Genomic DNA, 7,566 nt, shown 5'->3' on the forward strand with positions numbered 1-7,566 from the left:
CGGGGACGGCGGGAGCGGACGGAGAGCCCGCGGGGGGCGGGAGGAGCCGAAGCAGGTAGGTCACCGGGGTCCTCGGGGTTCTGCAGGTCGGGTGCCGGGCTCCCGCTTCAGGGGTGACGGGGCACCCGGTTCCTGAGCGCTTTTCTTTGAGAACCATTTAGTTTGCAAACAGGAGCGGCTGGCAAAATGTTGGTTTGGTTTGCGAACTCTGCGCCGGGTGAAGAGCGGGGCCGCGGCCGCCTTTCCCACACAGGCGCAAAGGCGGCCGCCTCTTCCAGGGTCGTGGGATGAATTCGGTCCCCGAGCCACGGTACCACCCCACGAGTCACACTGAACCCCGGCCTGCATTCCGGCCAACGTCTTGATCCTTTGCTAATTGACCGATGCAGATAGGAACAAAGAGCAAACCTCTGAGAGATCAGAATATAGTAGATTGGTTTTCTTGTTGTTGTTGTTTGCTTTTTTTTTTTTTTTTTAAGAATCTCCTTTGTTTTCCTACAAATAACCCCTGACGTTTGCCTTCTGTGTGCCACTAATATTTGAGTTTGTAACGTTTCTGGTTTCCTGATCTCTCTCCTCTTCAAATACATGCAAGAAGTCCATGGGAAAGAAAAAAAAAAAAGGAACAACGATGTGTTAGGTACCAACTCCACACAAGGAAAGTCAACTTCGCGTACTACACAATGAACTAATAAACTAAAATAATAAAAACCAAAGACTATTTAAAATGCCAGACAGTGGCATATTGAGAAGAGGTGATCAGGATCAAGGCACGCTAAGGTCCTCATACTGTTTGGAAATAAACACAGCTTTACACATTACATTACATATGCAAGTGAAAAAGTGTAGGAAGACCTCTAAAAGAGATTTGTTTTTGTATGTAATTAACTGAAGATTTGCCTAAGCACATTACATATGCGTGAAAAAGTGTAGGAAGACCTCTAAAAGAGATTTGTTTTTGTATGTAATTAACTGAAGATTTGCCTAAGCACACAGGAGAAAAATGAAGTGTGACATAAGGGAAACTACATAACCCCGAAAGAATACAAAAGAAATTGAGGGAGGGAAAGTTTTCCTCAGACAGTACTTGCAGTTGTGGTAGAGGTGGCTTGTGAGGGGGAGAAAAGATAGTTCAGTGTGGACCGAGAGAAATAATGCTGTGTGCGTGACAAACAGCATAACACCACTTCCACATTTCGTGACAACAGATGAGGGTACTTAATGTTCTGTGATTATCGAAAGAATACAAAAGAAATTGAGGGAGGGAAAGTTTTCCTCAGACAGTACTTGCAGTTGTGGTAGAGGTGGCTTGTGAGGGGGAGAAAAGATAGTTCAGTGTGGACCGAGAGAAATAATGCTGTGTGCGTGACAAACAGCATAACACCACTTCCACATTTCGTGACAACAGATGAGGGTACTTAATGTTCTGTGATTATTATTGTAGTCAGCAGGTAAAGAGGTTCAATTAGAATCTAAAGCGGAATCAGTGTATCAGTATTACTCCACCATCAATAATGCATGAAGGTTGTAGCTTCAGAAAGAGTAGTACATGAAATGGTGAAGCGATTTGTAAAAGATAACTGAGGGAGGGCACTTGTGTCATTAGAGTCTGTGGGTAGCACGTTAATACAAAGTGTAAACTTCGCTCTGTATTTCTGTGCACAGAGCTGAAATCTCAGCTCCTCAGACAGTATCCACCCTGAGGGTTAATCATGCATGGGCTGTTCTTGTCTGCCCTCATCCTCATATAGCACTTGGATCTCCTTCTTTGTCATCAGTCCAGTTCTAATGTCTGTCCCAACACTGCTAAAACACTAGCTGATAAATGTGTCTCCCAATTTATAGTCTCCCTTTTCAGTTAGTTTTCAGCAGACTCATACTGAATAATGAAGATTATATATGAGGACACTCAGTGTGATATGCAGTTGGGAGAACTTTGGGGTAGGATGAGATGCATTTCACGTGATGTGAAATATACTGAATTTTCTGCTTCCCTCTTAATTTTAAGGCCCTCTTTACCATCTTTAGTTTCAGCTTTTGTGAGTGAAAAAAGCCTGTAATTTCTAGAAATCTCCTTAGTGGTTTTAGGGTCTTGGGCTGTGGGAGGAAAGAATTGGTTTAATTCTTTCTTCCCCCAGTCTTTGGGTTCCCTTAGATGTAATAAGGCCTAAGTGTTTTACCTCAAGGCTGCAAAGTTGTGTCTTAGGCCTAGACATGTTATAACCTCTGCCTGTTGGAAAATTCAACAGAACACAGGTGCCTTGGCTAGAAAGCTCTTCTGAGGGGGTGCATAACACTACACCATCTACATATTGCAAGAGTGATTTGGGAAAAACTATAATATTTCCTTTTATCAAATCAGGATCTAGGGATATCCTCATCTTTCTGATAAATAGTTGACAATTTAAAATAACTGAAGGGCTTAGTTCTTATATTTCTTAGACCTTTAAGAATATGTGCCTGCGGATGTCTTCTATTTTAACCACCTCTCTGATGGCAGGCCAGTAGGGATCTTGTAGAGGAACTGCTTGTGTTCCAGGAGAAGCCAGTTGTTCCCCTAGTTGCCTGTCTTTTGAGCTTGCAAAATTAAGATAATATTTGTCTCTAAATGTAATACTACTTGTCTTTCATTAAAAACCAGTATTTGATTTAAGGACAACATTACATCTTTCTGATCTAGTTCATAGATCTGAGTAAGTTCTCTAAAGACCTCAATGTACATATCAGAGATATCAAAAACTTTATTAGGTTTCATTTAATGTCTTAGATCACTGAGACAAAGACATGTGAACACAGATAGTCCCACATTTTCCATTTACTTCCTGCAAGGGATATTGTCTTTGAGGGGCCCGAACAACTTAGCTAAGGGTGGATATAGCCTCATGGAGGTTGTAATTATGGCTGGCCTAGGTACTCCATCCTCAGCACCTGGTGGTCAAGGTTTAAAATTGTCTTGGAAACTTTGTGCTTAGGCTCTAAAGGGGAGAAATAACCTCAGGCTTAGAGGTACTGAATGTCTCAAAGGTGAGGTGTCATTATATTTATACTTGAACACAAGCAAGAATTATTTCTTAATGTAAATAAAATCTCAACATAAGGTGATTTTTGACCATTTTCTCTCTTTTCCAATATAATTCTAATTGTGAGCATCATAGTACTTTCCTCTTCATACTTGGCTTTAGGAGACAGGCACACCACACACAGGCGTAGACAAATATTAAATTGCTCCTGAATACACGCCAAAGGAGTGAGAGATTCAGAGATGGAGTTTCCAATATGAAACAAAAGAAACAAATATGGCATCCCATAAGTCTGCTTGATTTCTGTGCCCTTTAAGGCATCCCAAGGTTTATTCCACTCCACGGTAGATAGCTACCATCTGGAGAGAGACCCAGAAAATAAAACTGGACTGGACTACCTGCCCTTTACCAGTGCACTATCTTTTTTGTTTGTTTGTTTGTTTTGTTTTTTGAGACAGGGTCTCACTATGTAGTTGAGACTGACCTGGAACACACTATGTAGCCCAGGCTACATAGTGATCCTCCTGCCTCAGCTTACCGAGAGCTGGAATTACAGGTGTGCGCCACCATACCCAGCGACCAGTGCACTATCTTATCTTCCTCAGGTAACTCATATCCTTACTCCAGGAAGTACTGTTAAAGCACAAGCTACAATTGACTTCAGCTGTTACAATCGTATTTAGAGAAGTACTGCCAGCAAACCAAGAGATTGAAACCACTGCTTTTCAGCTCCTTCAGAGAGAAAAATAGGTCAACAGTCAAATTAGGGCACTTTTCCTGCAAAAGAGAACACCTCCAGAAATGGCAAGTCAGAGATTCTGCCCTGGGCCCTAGGGTAGAGAAACCTCTGAGAAATTTCTGTTGTCTTTCCAGTCATTTAAGCAACTTTTTTTTCCCTCATTGAGTTTATTGGTACATTTTCGGTATACAGTACAGTTACATTCATCATTGGGGTCTTGTACCTTTACATGACAGGTCTTGGTTCTCATTTTTTTTTCCCTTGTCCCTGCCCTCCCTTCACCCCTTCCTCCCCTCCCCATTTACAAACATTTTATTTCCATTTTTTCATTTTCTCCTATTTCTTTTCTTTCCCTTATTACCTTTCCCCTACCCTTCCCACTTTTCCTACACTTTTAGCCCTTTTCTTCCCATTTCACATTGTCAGTTATCTCATTACGATTCAACATAGTAAATATTTATACAGTATTAATATAACAACTACATAATCAATACATGTTCTCTTTTAACAAATTTGAAAATTATGCCAATACAAAATATATTCTGGAGTGTGAAACACAGCAAATTATCTAAGGATTAAAATATCTCAGAGTATATTCTCTGACAAGTGAATCAAATGATAAAATATAAGCAAAATATATTAATAAAATACACAAATATTTAGAAACTTAGCACATTTCTATGTCTCATAAGCTAAATTGGATATCAAAAGAAAAAAGGAAATTCTTTGGACTTAGTTATGAAGCATCAAAATATCTAGGATATAACTAACTTGACACTAAGTAAACATTCATACTTTGAAGTGCCAATTCGTTGTAAGATTTACAAATAAACCCATCTTTTAGAAACTATGACAAAAGCAATATTAATCCAAACAGTCTGACACAAAGTAACAAAACAATAGAAATAATCAAATCATGTTTTAATCATTATAGTTGATAAACTACTATGAAAAAAATTTAAAATAAGATAAAGGCAAGGAGGACATCACTACAGATCCTACCACAGGAGAAGTAACTTGTACCAGCCAGCTTGACTGTATTCATGAAATGGATACATTTTTGAAAAACATAACTTACCCATACCCATAACAGAAGAAATAAGCAAATTAAATAGCCTGAAAATATGAAATAGATCACCATCCCCTCAAAACATGATCGACTCTTTAATCTCTTTAAAACATTTCCACAAAGAAAACTTCTTCATTTAAGTTTCATTGATGAATTTAAAAGAAATTAATGAAATAATATCAATATTATGCAAAGTATTGTAGAAAATAGAGGAGGTGTTCTGTAAGGCACCCATAATTAAATACAAAAAACCTTATGACTCATAAGAAACGACAAATCAATATAGTACATGAACAAATCTTTAATAAAAATATCAAATAGGTTCCAGCAAGATATAAAATATAATGTATCACGATCATTTGGCATTTATGTGAAGTACACAAAATTGGGCCAATATAAAAATTAATGTATTCGTTCATATTAACTAAAAAGGGAAAATATAGGTAAAGGTAGTTTTCACAGGATATACATTACAAAATAATTTAAAGTCTGACATCAAATATGTAAGATGTGGAGGAGAAAGTAAAAGCATAGAGTTATAGGCAATCATGTGAACTTGTAATCAGCTTGAAATAGGCCATTTCAATTACAGGCCATTTCAAGTACAAAACTACAAGGCAGAAATCTTACCAGAAGCATAAAACACAAATAGCAGGAGCTGTGTGTGTGTGTGTGTGTGTGTGTGTGTGTGTGTGTGTGTTGTATCAGGTATTGAAAGTATTAAGTTTTTATATATCAGTATTGAATGTAAGTACATTGAAGTATCCAATCAAAAGACAGTAACAGAAAGGATTTAAAAAGTAAAACAAGACCTACTGTTTATAAGAGACTTACTTCAGCTTTCAGTGTATACATATGCTGAAAATTCAGAGATGTAATAAGATATTCCATGCACTTGTAAGCCAAAACAGGACAAGGGTAGCTATATGAAGACAAAATACTGAAAAATTATAAAAAGAGAAGCATCATTCTAAAATGATAAAAGGATCAATTAATCAGAAGAATATAACACTATAAATACATACAATAAGTGCACCTAAGTATATAAAACAAATATTAAAAGATTTGAAATAAGATAGACTGCAATACAATATATAGAAGACGTAAAATTCACTTTCAAATATTTACAGATAAGACAGAGAACTTATACAGAAACATTGACTTGAACAGCTTTTTAGACCAAATAGACCCAAAGACATAGGTACAGTATGTCAACCAGCAGCAAAAGACTGTATTCTTCTTGAGTGCACATGAGACATTCCCAAGGACAGATCATCAGTCAGGACACAAAACACACTTTAGCAAATTTAAGAAGACTGAAATTATATCATGTATCTTTTCTGATTGCAAATGTTATGAAACTAGAAACCAGTAAGACATTTTCAAAAATTCACAACTACATGGAAAGTAAACATATTCCAAAGTAATCAATGGATAAAAGAGGAAAGGGAAATCAGGAAGTATCTTGACATAATTGACATGGAAATAACATAAGAAAGCTCAGAATATATAGCTAAAGAAATTCTAAGAGGAAATACTAGTAAATGCCTACCTCAAAACATAAAAATGATCTCGTTACTTAATGTAATTACCCAAGAAATTAGAAAAATGAGAACAACTAAGCTCAAAGTTAACAGAAGGCAGTAATACATAGAATAAAACAATGAATCCAGGGGGGAAAAACAACCAAGGGTTGGATCTATGATACGACAACTAAACTGACATCTCTCTAAACCTGGAAAAAAGAGAAATTTCAAATAAAATCAGAGAAAAGGATCATAAACCCTGACCCATCATATGCTGGGAAATTGCATAGCCTAGAAGAAATTATTAATTCTTAGATACAAATGACCTGCCAAAATTGCATCATGAAGAAATAAAAAATTTGAAAAGATCAGCAGCTATTAAGGAAATTGTGTGTAACAAGAGTCTCTAATTAAAAAAATGTCTAAACTGTGATGGCTTTGTTTCTAAATTCAGAAAAGCTTCATTTAAAAAATGATTATCAGTCATTGTCAAGTTATTGCCAGAAAATAAAAAGGAAGGAATGCTTTGAAATTCATGTTGAGACAATCATTATATTGATTCCAGAGCTAGACAAGGACATTATAAGACACACATTACATGCCAGTGTGCTTGATGAATGTACAGAAATCCTCAACAAAGCAGCAGCAAATAGAATTCAACAACACACTGAAGGGATTGTCCACTTCGATCATGTCAGATTGTCAATGAAATGTGTCAGTAGTTCAAAGTGTGCAATGGATAAATGTGTGATATATAAATGTGTGACATCATGATGACAGAATAAAGGACAAAGCCTACAATTATCTTGTTAGAGAAAAAGCAAGAGAAAAAAACAGCCTTTCATGGTTAAAAAACGTTTATCACCAAAATGGGCCTAGAAGGAATGTACCTTAACACAATAAAAGCCATATACAGAAGCCAATAACTAACAGAGAAAGCTGAATGCCTTTCTTCTGGAATCTGTAACAAGACAAGAATGCTCACTTGCACCATTTCTATTCAGCACAGAATTAGTAGTTACCAGAGAAATTACAGTAATTACAATAATAATGAAATATCCAAAAAGAAATTAAGAGTATAATCTCATTTACAACAAAAAACAAATTGAATACTTTGTGGGGTTTTTTTGTTTTGGTTTTTGGTTTTTGGTTTTTTTTTTTTTGGTATCAGGGATTGAACTTGAGACTATGCGCTCGCGAGACAGGCAGCGG

This window comes from Fukomys damarensis, unplaced genomic scaffold (genome assembly GCF_012274545.1).
Source record: "Fukomys damarensis isolate Sample0158 unplaced genomic scaffold, DMR_v1.0_HiC HiC_scaffold_18, whole genome shotgun sequence".
In the NCBI taxonomy this organism is placed as follows: Eukaryota; Metazoa; Chordata; class Mammalia; order Rodentia; family Bathyergidae; genus Fukomys; species Fukomys damarensis.